Here is an 18,637-nt window from a genome sequence, read left to right as displayed (position 1 = left end):
GCTCAGCCAAGACGGTCCTGCTCTTCTACTCCACCTCCAGGCCAGCAGGCAGCTGTTTTCTAAATGTCTTCCCAGTCCTGTTCAACCATGGATGAAGATTTAGGCAGAAACTAACACCATTGTAAAATTTTTTAAAATATATTTAAATAAAAAATAGAAAAATAAGCACCCAGTGGAGTGGGGAAAGGGCTTCTAAAATAGAAGGGAACTTCCCTGGCAGTCCAGTGGTTAAGACTTCACCTTCTAATGCAAGGAGTGCTGGTTCAATCCCTGGTTGGGGAGCTAAAATTCCCACTTGCCTCATGGCCAAAAAACTAAAACGTAAAACAGAAACAACGTTTGTAACAAATTCAAATTCAAAAATGGTCCATGTAAGAAAAAAAAAATCTTTAAAAATTAAAAAAAAATAAAGGCAAAGCCCAGAAGACATAAAGGAAAAGATTAAGAAACATGACTCTTCAGATAGTGTTCAACATAAAAGCATGAATTATAGAACAGTCACTGTGTTGTGATACCATTTATACTTGAATGAGAGCTGTCAGTAGAAGGCCCCTATAAGTATTTTGTATATATGAAATGCATAGAAATGAGATGAAAAGTTAGCCTCTCAACTGTTCAGGAAGCAAGTTGGTAGATGTTTCTCATTTATTCTACATGCATACAAATGGCTTTTTTTTTTTAAACAATGAGAATGTATTCATTCATACATTATTAATGTAATTTCACATGCCTCACAGTGATACTGCTCTTATCATGGAATGTCCTATCTTACTGATGGAGGGCTATTAACAGCACACAGTAATCTTCCCATCTCCTTTGTATTCATATTCTTTAAAGTCATGATAAGAAAAGGAGCTTTTTATGTAAACTATGGAAAGCAATAGATTTGCAAAAGGCCCTTCAGTAAGGTATGTCAAAATTATTTATGCTGTGGGGGTGGAATAATAATATTTATTTCTCAACTTGTTTCCTTCAGGCCCAATTCTTAGTCAAAGTGCAAGGAGTTCACTTTGGCTTTAAAAGATGTTTGTCCCACCAACAACCACTTAAGGGTTTCTTCCCTTTGATAATAAAGCAAAGTGGTATGGAACTTAAATAATTGGATTATTTCTGAGGATAAAAAATTGAGAGCCCTGAAAATTTAAGTGTCGGTACAATAGCTTTTACCCAAGTTCCAGGGGGTTCTAGTGGAACGTATTGTAGGGTTTATGACTGAGCAAAAAGATATTCAGTGACTCACTGAACTGGTCAAGAATAGAAACCAAAACTCATTTCATGGCTTCTCTACACACACACACACACAGAGTGACATGCAAGGTATTACCTATTGGCATAATTATCTAACTTCCATAACATGTCAACAAGCATACCAGCACTGTATCAACTAAGTGCCCAAAGTATTTATAATCACAGTCCATTATTCTGGAAGGTTGCTTGGACCAGGTACTGGGGTGGCTGGCTGTACCTTCCAAATAGCAAAAAGAATGAAATGGTGCCAACTCTCCTAAAATATGAAGCTGTCTATGTGTCTCTCATATGTATGTATGAAGCAGTCAGAGAAAGAACAAAAAAAATGTAAATTCTGCTACAAGAAGAGCAGCAAAGTGCTTCTGGTTGATTCTCTGATAGACATTGTTCACGTTACAAGTGTGTGATGGAGTGTTTCCTGCCATGTCTCTAAACAAGAATGTCACAGCCATCCGTGATTCCAGCCCTCCAAACGTGAGGGCCCCCAAAAGGGAGAACAATGGGAGGTGGTAGGGGAGATGTGAAAATGAAGGATGCTGACCCCAGAGAGCTGAGATGCATATGAAAGGAATGAGTTGAGTGAGCCGATCTTCCCATACTTAGAGAGAGCTAAATTCCTAAACTTGAGATATCTGGTTTTCTTAACAATAATCTTCGATGTTCAGACTATCTGCCTGCTTTGTTGCAAACTTCTATATAACCTGACTCCATCCCCTGCCTCCTCAGAGCAGTTTCTCAGGGCTACTTGAGATGCTGCCTCCCAGGCTTGAAGTCCTAAAAATTTCCCACCCAAGAAAACAACTCTCAACTTTCAGGGTTTTAAGTATATACAAGTATACCTCTAAGTACATAATCAGCAAATCCTGGAAATCTGAGTAAAACATATGGTCAAAAGAATTTTAATGCTCAAGCTGACTTCGCTATTTAAAAGAAGACTATTGTGATAAAGTATAAATTTTAAAAAATGATTTCCAAGTGTATTTATGTAGATCAAAGTTTTCAAAGAGCAAATTAGTTCAGGTACAAACTAGTTCTTTATGAAGAACAAATGTATTCTGCTGGAAAGGGGGAATGCCTTGGATTCACACATACCAGAAGGCTCATCTATACCATTTATTATACTTCTATCTTATCTGTCATGGCAGTCCGAACATGGGTTGGAAAAGAATTTCCAGACACAAAGTACTGAAGAAAAGAGTGAGTTAATTAAGAACAAAGAGCAGAGATAATATGGGTACAGCAAGCACATTGGGCCGATACCTCCTGATAGGCCAGGGAGAGTTGACCCTTTCCATAGGTTAGTAGCCAATTTGAGGGCCTTGCTGTTGCCTGAGTGGGAAAGAATCCATCTGCCAATGTAGGAGACGCAGGTTTGATCCCTGGGTTGGGAAGATCCCCTGGAGGAGGAAATGGCAACCCACTCCAGTATTCTTACCTGGAAAATCCCATGGATAGAGGAGCCGGTCAGGCTACAGTCCATGGGGTTGCAAAAACAGGACTGAGTGACTAAACAACAACAAGACATCTGGAGTGGGAGAAATTAGTGGAAATTAACATAAAAAAGAGTGGGCTTACTAAAATAACTCTAGGTTGGAATCCCAGCCTTACTACCTACTAGCTATGTCATTTTAGGCAATCAGCTTAAACTTCTTGTCCCTCTTGTCCTCATCCTTCGCATAATTCTTCACAGGCACCCTCGTATGCTCCCATGGCGTCCCTGACTGTTCAGATGTTGTGTCTCCCCTGGACTCTCTAAGTTTAAGTCTTTCTGTGTCTGAGTGGATGAGGAGCCACCAGTCACAAAACTTATCTTGACCCCCTCATTTGTAAGGAGTCTGACATCTCTCTTGGGGACATGGAAGTAGTTGTCAGTCACTTTCTTGGGGATGCAGATGAAACTGATGCCATGGCTGTCTCATTAACTATCCTGTTAAATCTGTTCCTCGCACTGGAACCCAGGCAGCTAAGGGCTGCTTCACTCTTCATGGCTGTCTCTCCAGTGCTGGGTGTAGTGTCTGGTGTATTATTCCCCTCCTCATAGACATTTGTCGAATGAATGAACTGCCCTAAGGCTGAGTCCAGGAGTGAGTGTGTTAGCTGCAAGAAGGGAGTCAGTGTTCTGGGTAAGAGGGCAGCATGACAAAAGGCACAGAGGGGAGAAATCGGAATGTGTGCAGACTTAAAAAGCAAGGGCAGGGACTTCCCTGGTGGTCCAGTGGCCAAGATTCTTTGTCCCAGGGCAGGGGACACAAGTTTGATCCCTGGTTAGGGAACTAACCAGGAGCTTCCCTGGTGACACAGATGGTGAAGAATCCACCTGCAGTGCAGAAGATTCGGGTTCGATGCCTGGGTCAGGAAGATCCCCTGGAGTAGGAAATGGCAACCCAGTCCAGCATTCTTGCCTGGAAAATCCCATGGACAGAGGAACCTGGCGGGCTACAGTCCACGGGATCACGAAGAGTCGGACACAACTGCGTGACTAACACTCTCATTTTTTCACTTTAGGGAACTAGATCCCACATACCACAACTAAGTTCTTGTGCAGCAACTAAAGATCCTGCTTTTGACAACTAAGACCCAGCACAGCCAAACAAATTTAAAAAAAAAAAAAAAAGAAGAAGAAGCAAATGGCTACATTCTACATTATTTAGTTGTTTTATCTTTAAGACTCACCAATCTACTTTTTTAATTGTATAGAAAAAGGGAGAGAAAAAAAAGAGATGTTAGAGAAAAATGCAAAGGAGGTGGAAGCAGATCTGCGTACGTAAAAAACCAGCAAGGAAGCAAGTGTGGCTGGGCTGTGGTGGAGGAGTGGAGCAGGATGGGAGGTTGGAAGTCACCCAGGGCCAGCTCACAGAGAGCCTGGAAGTGATAAACAGTGATTGAAGAAAAGGGACAGGATGTGATAGATGTTTTTAAGAATCACCCTGGCTGTGTGAGGACAACTGCCCAGCAGCGCAAGAGTTGAGAAGTTGTGGTAATGATTCAGGCTGGAGATGATGCTGCTTGTCCTGGGACTGTGCTGGTGGCCTGGTCCTCTGCACAGATCATATCAGTGAATAGCAGTTGGTTATGCTCATTTGGAATCCTGACCTGGCGGTTCCCTTTGAGGTGCAGTTTTCTTAATTCCATGTCTGACATCGAGAAGGAGATTACCTGGGGTGGAAATAATTGAATGGTGCATGAATAAGAACATAGTGTCATCAAAGGCCCTCAGGAAAATCCCTAAATGGAATCTGAGACTGTGGCATCTCCTTGTAATTAATTTTTCCTTGTGAAAGGAACAGATGGAGCTAGGATATCAACTATTGCTCTTAAGGAAGGCACGCCAAGGCGAGTGCCTTGGTTTAGTTCAGATGCTTTCGGCTTCGAGGAGCAGAAATCCAATTCAAAGAGCCTTAAACAGCAGGGAAATCATCTCCCATAGCAGTGATAGTCTGTTTGCTTGTACATTTTGATACGTATATCTTTATAGACAGAACTCTCTGATTTGCTTGACTGTTTTTGCCCTAACATCTTCTGGAATACTACAAAACCTAAAGAACCCGTCTGCCAGTGCAGGAGAGGTAAGAGACAATGGTTTGATCCCTGAGTCAGGAAGATCCCCTGGAGGAGGGCACAGCAATGCACTCCAGTATTCTTGCCTGGAGAATCCCATGAACGGAGGATCCTGGCAGGCTACAGTCCATGGGGTCGCAGAGTCTGACACGATTGCGTGACAGCCTGCATACACATGTGTATTAGTACTGTTTTTCTTCCTCTGTCAGAATGAAGCTCCATGAGGGCAGGGATCATTGTTTTATTCACTTATGTATCCTAAGTGCCTATGTTGGTGCCTCGAACAGTGAGTGAATGAGTGAATGGATGAAATATCTTCCTTTGAGTCCCAGTTCAGTTCAGTCGCTCAGTCCTGTCCACCTCTTTGCAACCCCATGGACTGCTGAGGAAAAAAGAAGAGTCATAAGGACTTCACAATTTCTCCCCTGGGAAAAAAGTAAAGAAACTCTCCATTTGCTGGAATAGTTTCCTTGTAGCCTCCAAAAGGACAAGACTGTAAACTGCAAAGCAAATCCCACTGCAGAGAGGAGGGGACTCTTTGGTAGGGTTGTGAAGGCTAAATAGTTTACCAGGCAAATGTGGAATAGGAGAGGGCAGAATGACACTCTGGGGAGGGCAACTAACAGATACAAAAGTGCGGATGTAGGAAGCAGCACTGTGTGTTTAGAGAATTATAATTGGTCATGTATTTCTGGAGTACAAAGTGCCAGGATGGGAGTTACCAAAATTGAGGCCAGAGAGTTGGGCAAAGGCCAGAGTATTAATACCTTGTATGTTCCAGTAAGGAGTTCTGGGTTTATTTTAGGTGAGGAGTTTTCATCCCGAGAGTGAGAGGATAAGATTTATGTTTAGAAAGATCACTCTGGCATCCAGGGACAAAACGGATTTGAGAATGGCCAACTCAGGTCCACAAGACCCACACACTGGAAAAATAATAAAGCTTTGGCAATTTTCCACACTGTCCACCAGGTGGAGTAAGTAAGCCAGAACAGCTTGGTTGCTGGCTAGGTGCGTGGAGAAAGAACAGGAGAAGGCACCAGCAAGGTGCTTGTTTTCATGGACAGAAAACTTCTAAGTCAGGTGCCCGTGACTCAGAAAAGAACTGTAGTGATTTGAAAAAATTAACCAGCAAAAACTGAAAGTCTCTTAAAAAGTCCTCAAATACAGGACATGTTACATATCACAAAACATTCACACACTGGATTACCAGTAAGCTATTGATAGGAACGAGGTAGAATTGTGTGTACCCACAATAAAAGACTCCCAGTGAAAAAACCAAGTTGGGGGTATAATGTGACCCCAAGTTGTAGTGTATAATGTGATTGTGCAAATGTCTCCAAAGATGAATGTAAAATTGGTATCAGAAGTAAGTTCGAGAGCAGGTTTTGGGCTTACTGTGTGTATGTGTATGCTTGTGTGTGTATATATGCATGTGGAAGGAAATGGCAACCCACTTCAGTGTTCTTGCCTGGAGAATCCCAGGGATGGCAGAGCCTGGTGGGCTGCTGTCTATGGGGTCGCACAGAGTCAGACACGACTGAAGCGACACAGCAGCAGCAGCAGCAGCAGCAACAGTTCTAGGAAGTATAACTGGCATGCAATAAGCTGTACATATTTAAATGTGCAATTTAATGTTTTACACGTATAAGCCCCTATGAAGCCATCACTGCAATCCCAACAGGGAACATATCCATCACCCTCAAAAGTTTCTACACGCCCTTTCCCAATACCTGTTTCCCATCCTTCCCTGCCCTACCCCCCATCTCCAGGAAACCACTGATTTGCTTTTTGTCAGTAAAGGTTTGCATTTTCTAAAATTTTACATAAATGGTATCAAATAATGTGTCTTATTTTTGGTCTTGCTTCTTTCATTTAGAGACATTAAGATTCATCTGTAAAGTGTATCAGTAATTAATTCCTTTTTATTGCTAGATAGCATTTTGTTGTATAGATGTACCACAGCTTGCTTATACATTCATTTGATTGGCATTTGGAGTGTTAATAGTTTAGGGATATTACAAATGAAGCTCCTTTGAGCATTCACATACCACTGTTTGTAGTTACATGTGCTTTCATTTCTCTTGTGTAAATACCTAGGAGTGGAATAGCTAGATGATGTGTTAGGTATATGTTTAACCTTAGAAACTGCAAAATTGGTTTTCAAAGTGGTTGCTTCATTTTATATCCCAACAGCCCTGTATGAATGTTCCAGTTTCTCTGTATCTTTGCCAGTATCTGGCATGATTGGACTTTTCAGCTTTTCTAATGAGTGGTTTAAATTTTCATTTATGATTAACAATGTGCATTTTTCATATACATATTTGCCATCAGTAGCTCTCCTTTGGTGAAGTATCCATTCAGTTTTTTGTGGGGCTATTGACATTTTAATTTCACTTTATATTTCATAAAATTAAAACTTTTTACAACGACCACATGTCTCTTTTAAAATAAAACTAAATGATCTCAATCCAGAGTACAGTAATAATTGCAATCTGAACTTCAAACTTAATAGTAGAATATGATGATAGTGAAGGCAAATCCTGATTGTATCTTTAAATAAAATATTTGGTTTCCAATTTCAAATTACTAGGAAATTAACTCAAAGCTGATTTTTTTTCTTTTTTTTTCCAAATTGGAGGCTAAGTGTTTTACAATATTGTGCTGGTTTCTGTCACACATCAACATGAATCAGTCACAGGTATAGATATGTCCCCTCCCTCCTGAACCCCTCACCCATCTCCCACCCCATCCCACCCCTCTAGGTTTTTACAGAACACTGGGTTAAGCTCCCTGTGTCACATAGCAAATCCCCACTTGCTATCTATTTTACATATGGTAATATATATGTTTCCATGTTACTCTCTCCATTCATCCCACCCTCTCCTTCCTCTACTGTGTCTGCAAGTCTGTTCTGTATGCCTGGGTCTCCATGGCTGCCCTGCAAATCAATTCATCAGTACTATCTTTCTAGATACCATACGCATGTGTTAATACACAATATTTGTATATTTGTTAATACACAATATTGCATATTCTCTTTCTGACTTACTTCACTTTGTATGATAGGCTCTAGGTTCATCCATCTCATTAGGACTGACTCCAGTGCATTTTTTTACATATATATATATGTGTGTGTGTGTGTGTGTGTGTGAAAGTGAAAGTGGCTCAGTCGTGTCTGACTCTTTGCAACCCCATGGAATTTTCCAGGCCAGAATACTGGAGTGGGTAGCCTTTCCCTTCTCCAGGGAATCTTCCCAACCCAAGGATTGAACCCAGGTCTCTGGCATTGCAGGCAGATTCTTTTACCAGCTGAGCCACAAGGGAAGCCCAAGAATACTGGAGAAGGTAGCCCATCCCTTCTCCAGGGGATCTTCCTCATCCAGGAATCGAATCAGGGTCATATAGCTGAGTAATATTCCATTGTATATATGCACCACAGTTTCTGTATCCATTCATCTGTTGATGGACATCTAGGTTAAAGCCAGTATTTATATTTCACTAGATTATTGCTTTTGAGAGATCCCACTAGTTTATAACTATGGTGTTGGAAAAAATTCTTGAGAGTCCTTTGGACTGCAAGGAGATCAAACCAGTCAATCCTAAAGGAAATCAGTCCTGAATATTCATTGGAAGGACTGATGATGAAGCTGAAACTCCGATACTTTGGCCACCTGATACAAAGAAATGACTCATTGGAAAAGACTCTGATGCTGGGCAAGAGAAGGCAGGAGGAGAAGGGGATGACAGAGGATGAGATGGTTGGATGGCATCACTGATGGGATGGACATGAGTTTGAGTAAACTCCAGGAGTTGGTGGTCAGGGAAGCCTGGCATGCTGCAGTCCTTGGGGTCGCAGAGTTGGACATGACTGAGCAACTGAACTGAACTAACTGAACTGAGTTTAGACTCAAATGAACCTGGCCTCAAACTCTAGCTCTCCTGTTTATCAGCTGTGTGATTTGGGGCAAATTCTCAGAGCTTCCGTTTCCTTTTTTCCTTTTTAAAATTCTGACGTATCCTTTGCCTCATAGGCTGATTTGGGGGGATTGAATTTGACATTATGTTATATCTAACACAATGACTAGCATGAAGCCTGTTCCACAAATATTAGAACTTCCATGACAAGCAGTTTGAGTGTCTTGACCACCAGTGGGTCCATGCTCGAAATTCAAGCTAGGACTAAATAAAGCACAGTCACAGGGTTTTGTAAAGGAGCTGTTGAAACCTGTGTCAAGATAGGCAACATCCTTTGTGATAACAGAGATCAGCCCTCCCTCGCCCACATTTGTTTGGAAAGAATCTGACAAAAGAGCTCTGGTGTGCACTTGGTTTTGAAAGCAGAGTGAAAACACACACACAGAGGAAACAGGAAACTTAGGTTGAAAATGGACTTTATTGAGTATTTTAGTAGATGTTGACTTCCTTGGAGAGCCCTCAATATCCTCTGTTGCCCAACCCACCAAATGGTCTTGTAGACAGACGTTCACGTTGCCCTGCAGGGTGGTGCAGTGCTAGAGCAGACCTAATGTTCTTCACGTCAGGGTGATTCTCAAGATCACGTTATTGAGGTTAATGTCCATCATAAATGCTGTACTTTGTGTAATGCAATAGAAAGAACCTTGGCAGCCACAGTCAAAGAGAAGGTTTTAGAAGAGAAATATGTCAACACAAGCTGAACACATGACTATAGAAAGGAACTCAGAACTGAGGATTCCTGTGGGTCTCACCTTTGAAACTCTAAGGGGCCCCAATCTACAGGCTGCTCCATCCTTAAAGTCCCAGGACACTTTGCCTCATTGTTTGTTATTAGCATCTTTGTTATTAGGATTATTATTATATTTGTTATAATCCCCCTGGTATGGGGATTGGTGGTGGTAATGGCTTCATTGCTAAGTCATGTCCAACTCTTGTGATCCCATGCACTGTATGTACCCCACCAGGCTCCCTGTCCATGGAATTTCCCAGTCAAGAATACTGGAGTGGGTTGTCATGTCGTTCTCCATGGGATCTTCCTGATCCAGGGATAGAACCTGCGTCTCCTACTTTGCAGGCAGATTCTTTACCAGTGAGCCACCAGGGAAGCTGAGTATGGGGATTACTTGTTCAGTAAGCTGTGAAGCCTAAGGAACTTAATGACTAATCTCTTAAGAATTGTCACTTGTGCATTTTTCCAGTTTTTTATATCTCCAGCATCTGGCACAAAGCATGGTCTCAATTCTGTTTACATAGTCAAGAGTAATGCTGCTGCTGCTAAGTCACTTCAGTCGTGTCTGACTCTGTGCGACCCCATAGACGGCAGCCCATCAGGCTCCCCTGTCCCTGGGATTCTCCTGGCAAGAACACTGGAGTGGGTTGCCATTGCCTTCTCCGAGGCAGTTGTATTAGTGGATAGCAAACTTTTTATACTTCTCCCATTACTCTTGCGGAGAAAACAATGGCACCCCACTCCAGTACTCTTGCCTGGAAAATCCCATGGATGGAGGAGCCTGGTAGGCTGCAGTCCATGGGGTCGCTAAGAGTTGGACATGACTGAGTGACTTCACTTTCACTTTTCACTTTCATGCATCGGAGAAGGAAATGGCAACCCACTCCAGTGTTCTTGCCTGGAGAATCCCAGGGACAGGGGAGCCTGGTGGGCTTCTGTCTATGGGGTCGCACAGAGTCGGACATGACTGAAGCGACTTAGCAGCAGCAGCAGCAGCAATACAACTGCCTTGTAAGAAAAGTGGATTCAACTTTGATTAAAGGTCATTTTGTTCAGCTGGGCACCTGGACGGGTCAGGAGTTGAGTTTGGAGGTTGGGGCTTGAATGTACTATACACACTGGAGAGAAGGGTTTGGGGTTGGGGGTGAGGTGAGGGCAGGGCAGGAAAGCAAATGGAAGTGGTAAGGGGGTGGGGGGAGACAGGATCCAGTAGGATACTCACAGAGCATAGCAGCCAATAAATAATACATTTCCAGGGCCTATGAGCAGAGTGTTGTGTCCTGTTCTGTTTTGTTTTCACAGGAATGTTAACTATTACTATTGAAGTTGCTTGAGTTCAGCTGCGGAAAGCTCTCCAATACTTTTCATAAAGTCTACCCATGTTCAGATCACCTGGTAGAGCAGGTTTTCTGTAGAAACCAAGGAAGGAGCTGAGTTTCCATTTGGGTCAGGGACAGAAAGGTGAGACCATTTCCTGAATGAACTAGTTCAGTGGAGTCAGGAGCTGGAGGCAGAAACCGCCTTAAGAAAGTAATCTTAAGAAAGAAAGCTCCCAGGGAATTTGCAGAAATCTTGGGTAAGGCTTTTAAACTTCTCTTAGGACATGAATTTGGGAGCATCTGGCTCATTTTATCTTACGGTGCAGAGAGATTGCAGCCGACATCTAGGATGCAAAAGGAAGGAGAGGATGAAAGGAAGGAAAGAGAAAGAGAAGAAGAAAAGATAGGCAGCTGTGTAAGAGTCAAAGAAGCGAGTGGACATCAGTCCCAGAGTTAAGGACATGGGACAGGTACAGAAATTCTCACGAGAGAGGTAAGCCTGAACTAGCCTTGAAACCTGGATCTGCTGCTTAAAAGAAGCTTATTTCATATATAAAAAATATATTTCTTTATTTCTTTTCTTCTCTTATTGGGGAGGGTGGGGTGCACTGTGGTCTTTGGTTCTGAAGTCAAACAGGCCAAGCTCTAAATCCTGGCTATCAGCTGTGTGATTCTGGGCAAGTTACTTAAGCTCTCTGAGCCTCAGTTTGTAAACTGGAGACGCTAAAAGTACCCACCTCATAGGCTTGCTGGAAGATTTAAATAAATTAATCTATAAAAGTGCTTAGCATAGGGCCTGGCACAAGATAAATATTCAGGAATACTCCATATATAATATCCATTTTTAAGTATGTTTATTGAATGCAATTTGGAAAATATGTGGGAAAGCAGAACTGAAAACCATCAATAGTTCCACCACCCAAAGGAGAAAACCACAGTTAAGATTTGAGAGTACACCATTCCAGTTTTCAGTTATTACTTAGTTTAGTTTACCTTTTTTTCTTTTTGTAGTGCTGGTCATTCTAAATATAAAATTTAAACCCTAATTTTTATTTAGTTAACTGAAGAATTTTTTCCCATCTTTTATAATCTCTTCAAAACATGTTAAATGACTGTATTGTAGTTTTAAATTGATGTATTGTAATTCACCTAATCATTTTCCTATTGTTAGATATTTGTGTGGATTCCAGATTTTTCCCCTATTCAAAATAGTTCATTAATAAACAAATCTGGGCATAAATCATTTCCTTTATTTTGTATTGTTTCTTTAGAAATGATTCCTTAAAATGAAATTCCTGCTGTAGAAGGTACAAATAGTTTTAATGCTCCTACTTGTCAAGAGACTTCTGAGGGTATCTGGAGGGGAGGTCCTATTTCCTGATTCTTCCTTTATAGTCCTCTTTCTCGTCTCTTTTCCAAAAGCAGGAGGAAAAGGAGGGAAGTGATTAACCAGAGGCCCAGGCACTCCCTGGGTCATCTGTGCCGGAAGAAGTCTGGCGATGGACACAGTTTCTCTTTTTGCTGCCAATCTGTTGAATGCAGTCTCAGAGACCAGGCAACCCACAGCATGAACTCCCAAAGGATGCCTGGGAATTTCCTTTGCTCTCAAAACTCTCATGTGGCAAGCGGGCCTGAGACCCTCCTTGCTGGGGTCAGAGGCAAACACGAAGATTTGTTGCAATCTCTTTCTCTGTGGCTCCATCTCACCCAGCACTGATGGATGGGCATTGAATCTCCCTTCCTCGCAAAGGTCTGACCTGATATTCAGGTCAGGGGAGAGGACTGCACCTTAGGTGTCTGGCTGTGACCTTGCTGAACAGTTTCATGCATCAGAATTCTGCTTTGAGGAGCAAAGACTAAAGCCCAGCTAAAAATAAAACTCCCCCTTGGAGTTTTCCCTCCTTTGAGGACCCCTTGGGGAGATTTCTTCCGTTGTAAAGGGAGGATAATAAAAGTTTCAGGTGGGATTCAGCATCTCTGGCTGCATTGCAGGAAGTTCTCTGGGTTGCTAGAGAAATCCAGCCTGGGTAGCTTACAGACAGTGGCACACTAGTAAATGTTTAATAACTGGCTCTTTAGGGGGAAAAAAAAAAATCAGCCCTGATTCAGTGTTTGCAAATTTGGATGGGCTGAAAATGCCCCTGTGGCTATAGAGTTAATACTGCTATCTGGGCTGATTTCAAGTTTTAACTCTTTAACAACTCATTCATAAAACTCCTAACAATTTAATAGGCTCTTGCAAGTCAGAGTAGCCCCACTCTGGTGTAAACTAAGGAAGAGGGTTGATTGGCTCATGTCATTGACACATTGGGAGGGCAGGGACACAGAAAATGACCTCAGGAATGATGGAAACTGGGGAATCTAGTGCCAATCAGATCCTTTCTGCAAACTAGCCTTTTTTTTTTTTTGGCCTAGTACAGACATACTCTCTGCATGCTTCAACAGACATGACTGCTGGCAGCTTCCAGAGTCACATCTTTACTGAATTACAACCAGAGAAAAGAAAGGGCTTATCTTCCAGCCAGCGCTGGTTTGAAATTACCAGCAAAGGGCTGAGCAGCCTTTCATTGTGTCCTTCCCTCATGGCTCAGAAGGTAAGTGCACTGCCTGAGCATCATGGGTGTGTCAGAAAGGGGGATGGAGGGATGCTGGTCAGATATAACCCATGATTCCTGTAACAGTGACCATCTCAGTACCATCAGAACCTGTCCCAGTGGCCTCCAAAGTGGGCGAATCAATGACAGCATGAAGGAGCCTGCCTTGTCATTATATGCCATGGTTAAAAAAACACAAAAAACTCAGCTAATTTTATAGACAAAATAATAACCCATTGGCATTTTAAATACTTCTATTTCTTATATCACAAGTGAGGTTAGCAATAGGTTCCTACATATTGAATAATTGCATTTCTTCTTTTGTGAATTATTTTCATGTCATTTTCTCACTTATCTCCTGAGGTTTTAAGTTTTTTTATTTAAATGTCTTCATTCAGCAAGTATTTACTGATCTATAGACTTAGGAAATACAATAGCACACAAGATAGTGTTCTGGTCTTCAGAACACTTACTCTATTTGCACGACCTTTTAAGATAATAATATACTAACATTTGCTTGCCATATTTACAACAAATATTTTCCTATATTTTTCTTATTTTTTAATATAGTACTTTTATATTTTATGTAGTTAAATCTGATCCACTTTCCCATTTTAATAAAATCTTTTTCTTCTATGTTTAAACTCCATTTCCTCACCAAGATTTTAAAGATATGATTCACTTTCTTTTCTACTTGTCTAAAGTTGAAACTTTTGTATTTAATGACTAATTGCATTTGTAACTTGTCACAGTGTGTGGGTGAGCTGAACACCAAAATTGATCACTTTTTCCAAACATTTAACACTAATTCTTCTTTACTGATTTCTAAAAATGACAGAACTGTGATTAATGGAGAGGTGAGATAGGGGATATTAAAGGACAGTTGGAATTACTCAGTTTAGGGAACTCATATGGGAAATGTTGAGGAAGGGGGAATATATAAGGCATTAATGGGGAGCATTGTTTGGAATTAAGGGTCCATATATTGTAGTGATACCTAACCAGGGATGGACATACCTATTGACTAGAGATTTAAAGAAGTACTCATGCCTGGGCCCTACCATTAGCAGGGGTTTTTGTTGCTATTGATGATTTTTTTTTTTTTAAGAAACGAAGAAATGGAGACATTAAAAAAAATAATTTTTACTAACCTTCAACAGGTCAGCTTCTTTCTTCTCTACTGTGTTAATTCAAAACACATTGCCCAAAGATTTTGCCCCATGATACAACAAATACAGCAAACCATGAATATTCTAACCCTTACTTTACAGTGACAAATTTGATTGGACCATTCATATCGCTACCATAAACCCTTGAAATGCCATGCTTAATATTCCAATTCTCAAGTATTTGCGAGCAATATTGAGAGTTTCTGAATCTAGCTCTTTGTATTGAAATCTTGAATCTTGCATGTTGCAATGCTGTACTCGGGGAATAAGTTGATGCAGTTGGAAATGAATAGTTTTTTTTGCCCTGCACATGGAGAAAATAAATTCTTCTGCCTCATAACCACATCTTGATACATGTCTGCACATTTGGAGCAAATCTCCCTTCAAATAGTAAATGTTTTCTCTTGACAATCAAGGGAGAATTTGAAGAGTGCCTTAGTCTACTCAATACTTGGGCTTCCCTTGTGGCTCAGTTGGTAAAGAATCCACCTGCAATGTGGGAGACGTGGGTTCAATCCCTGGATTGGGAAGATTCCTTGGAGAAGAGAACAGCTACCGACACCAGTATTCTGGCTTGGAGAATTCCATATCCATGGGGTCGCAAAGAGTCAGACACGACTGAGTGACTTTCAAAAATAATAGTATTAGTCTACTGTAGACGTGATAACAGAATACCATAATCTGAGGATGTCTTATAAACAGAAATTCTTCACAGTTTTGGAGGCTAAGAAGTCCAAGATTAATGTGCTGACCATTAGCAGTTTACACAGCAGGTCAGGGTTCACTTATCTTTAAAAAAACTCCCCCATCCTGGGAAAGATTGAGGGCAGGAAGAGAAGAGGACAACAGAAGATGAGATGGTTGGATGGCATCACTGACTCGGTGCACGTGAGTTTGAGCAAACTCCAGGAGATAGTGAAGGACAGGGAAACCTCGCGTGCTGCAGTCCATGGGGTTGCAGAGTCGGACGTGACTCAGCGACTGAACAACAGGCACTGATGATGTAGAAAATTGTGAAGAATAAAGCTAGTTTGATAACCAGGGAGCAGATTGAGAGAATTGTCAATGCCAAGTTGAATGCAGTTGCAGGCCCAGGAAGCCTCTGAGGAAAGAGTAGAAAGAATATGGTGGACTTTGGATTCCAGCTGATATAGGTTTCAATCCTACTTTTGCCACTTGCAGACAGACTGTTATCTGGGCCGATCACTGGTCTGCACTGAGTCTTCTTTTCCGGCCCTAAGCAGACTTAATAACATTTACCTAATAGGGTTGTGATGATTCAATGGGAAATTAAGCATAAAATTCCTGGCTCAGCACCTGACACACTAATTCGCCCCTCTTCCTCTTGAATGAATCTTTGGCCCACACAGGGCTGCTTCGGGATAAACTGATGTAAGGCATTTCCAGAGAAAACATGCAAATACGTGTCAGGATGAGAAACAGAAAGAGGTCCAGGTTGTCCTTTAAGCCCAGAAATTCCAAAAACCTTCAAAGAGCCTGTACCTTTTAGGAGAGGAACCTTTCTTCCTTAGAGAAATGGAGAGATGTTTTGAACTTCACCAAGGCCTTGCCTTCGTAAACTAGGCAAAGACAAAATCTGGCTCCACTAGAGGCCACCTCTACTCAGCAGCGCAGATAATCCCAGCCCCTGGGCAGCTTAGCCTGTAAACCAAGGACAGCTGTTGTGAAAACAACACAGGCGTAGTCATTTTATTAAAAAAAAAAATCCTAATACAAATCTGTTGACAGTGCAAAGAATCTCCTTTCTCAAGGATGGAAAGGAAAATGCCCTTCCTTCTCAGAAGATCTACCTGCCTTAACTTCATTTCATTGATATTCATTTGGTGACTTGACAAATATTTATTGATATCATTTCTGTTTGACAACTACTTTGGAACTGGCCTCTACATAGGGCTCATTTAGAACTAGTTTTCCATGCCTCCCTGCATTTCAAATCAACACCAAATATTTACCTTGGGATTGGGTGCTAATCAGTATTCCTTGGAGGTCATTCATCCAAAAGGCCGTGGGGCCTGGTGGAAAGGAGGGGGGCCTGGAATCAGACACACATGGTTCAAACCTTGACTCTGTCTTTAGGGATGAGCTGTGTGACTTTAGGCCAATCTCAAAAACACTCTGAGATCCAGCCTTATTTTTCTTTAAAATGAGACTGACTTTCTTACTCTAAAGCCAGTGCTCTCTTCCTGGAAGTACAGCATTTTCTTGGGTGAAGTAGAGGAAAGAGCTCATTCATTCTAGAAGACAGGAACTTGTGTGGTACCAGAGAGGAGAGAGAAAGAGCCCAGCCGCCTACAAGGTGGGTGTGTTTGGGAACAAGGAGAGATAACATTGGGACAGCAAAAGATAGGCCCTTCTGCCCCCTGGTCACAGCCCACTTTAGGACAGGTGGCTGGGAAGTCCCTGTTGATGGAGGGGCTTTGAGCTACAGGGGGATGAATGCACTAAGACTGATATTATAATTGAATTGAAAGCTTCCTATGAGTAGAGTTCTTATCTGCATCACCTTCATTGGATGTCAGAGAAACAAACCAAGAGAGGGATGGTATTTTTTTTTTTAACTTGAAGAAAGAACAAGGGAGCCTAGGCTTATTGAAGCAAGAGGGGCTTAAATTAGATAGTAATACTGACTTCCTCACTATGAGAAAAGTACAAGATTATCCTAGCTCACCAAGGAGTCTCTTTCCTGAGTGACTTGGAATCTCCTGGCTGGCGGAGACTCAGAGGAGTTTGTTCGTTCATTAGTGATTCTCAAGCTCTTCTACGTCACTGGACAAGCCTACCAAATCACCATGAGGATCATTGTGTTTGAAAGTTTCATGGTAAGCTCCTGGTTTCCTCACTCTGATCTACCCTCCTCCCAGCAGAGAACTTTTCAGAGGCTAATCCAGAGTTGCAGACAGCAGGTTGCTAACTCTGGCTGCTGGGTTCCAGATGTCCCAAAGCCAATGGAGATGCTGTACTCTGAGCCCAGACACTAACTGTTCCTAGAAAATGAGTGGCTGAGACTAACCAGAAGTCACAGACTCTGAACTGTAGACTCCCTTGTCTACCTTTCTAAAGGTTGACAAGTTCAACCCAAGTAATACAATATTGCACTTACATACAATTCTGGTAGCACTCTAAGACTTAATTTTCAGAGCATAAGGCCAACTGTAAGGAAGCAAGTCTCCAGTGCAGCTAAACTTCAAGGGATAACCAGGTGTTAATGGTTAGGGACATAGTGGGATTCAGTTCACTGACCTCTTACTAGGCGCTGGGTCTTGGGTTGGGTACTGGGTGGAGGCGGGAGAGACCCAACAAGATTGGTGATGACAGTGATAATAAACATGTGCAAAGAGTTGGCTGTACCCCAGGCACTGGGTTCATTTGTTCATTTATTCATAGACAGTAGGGGCTCCATAAATACTTGTTGAATGAACTATTCACTTGCCCCAGTTACACTGGGCTCTTCTCTGTTCCTCAGATGCACCTCAGGGCCTTTGCATCGCTCTTTTCTCTATTTGGAAGGCTCTTCTTCCAGACGTTTGCATGAGTGATCCCCTCAACTCTTTCACATCTTGACTCCAATGTCACCTTCTCAGTGAGGTCTCCTTGACCACCTAACCTAAAATTGCAACCACCCTCTCAATCCCAGGGCCATCCTGGTCCTTTTCTCTCTTTCCTCTTTGCCCTTAGCACTATCCAGCATGCTGTTTGTTGTTGTTTAGTCACTCAGCTATGTCTGACTTTTTGCCACCCCATGGACTGAAGCACGCCAGGCTTCCCTGTCCTTTACCATCTCCCGGACCTTGCTCAAACTCATGTCCATTGAGTCGGTGATGCCATCCAACCATTTTGTCCTCTGTCTTCCCCTTCTCCTGCCTTCAATCTTTCCCAGCATCAGGGCCTTTTCTAGTGTGTTACTGCCTGGTCTCCCTGCTGGCATAAGAGCTCCATGAGTGCAGGGACTTTGGGCAGCTTTGTTCACTGCTCTTGCCCCCACGCCTAGGTCAGATGCTCAAATCTGCCCAATGCATGAATCAA

Source organism: Budorcas taxicolor, chromosome 5, assembly GCF_023091745.1.
Source record: "Budorcas taxicolor isolate Tak-1 chromosome 5, Takin1.1, whole genome shotgun sequence".
In the NCBI taxonomy this organism is placed as follows: domain Eukaryota; kingdom Metazoa; phylum Chordata; class Mammalia; order Artiodactyla; family Bovidae; genus Budorcas; species Budorcas taxicolor.
The sequence above is the reverse complement of the archived record's forward strand: the minus strand, read 5'-3'. Positions refer to the sequence as shown.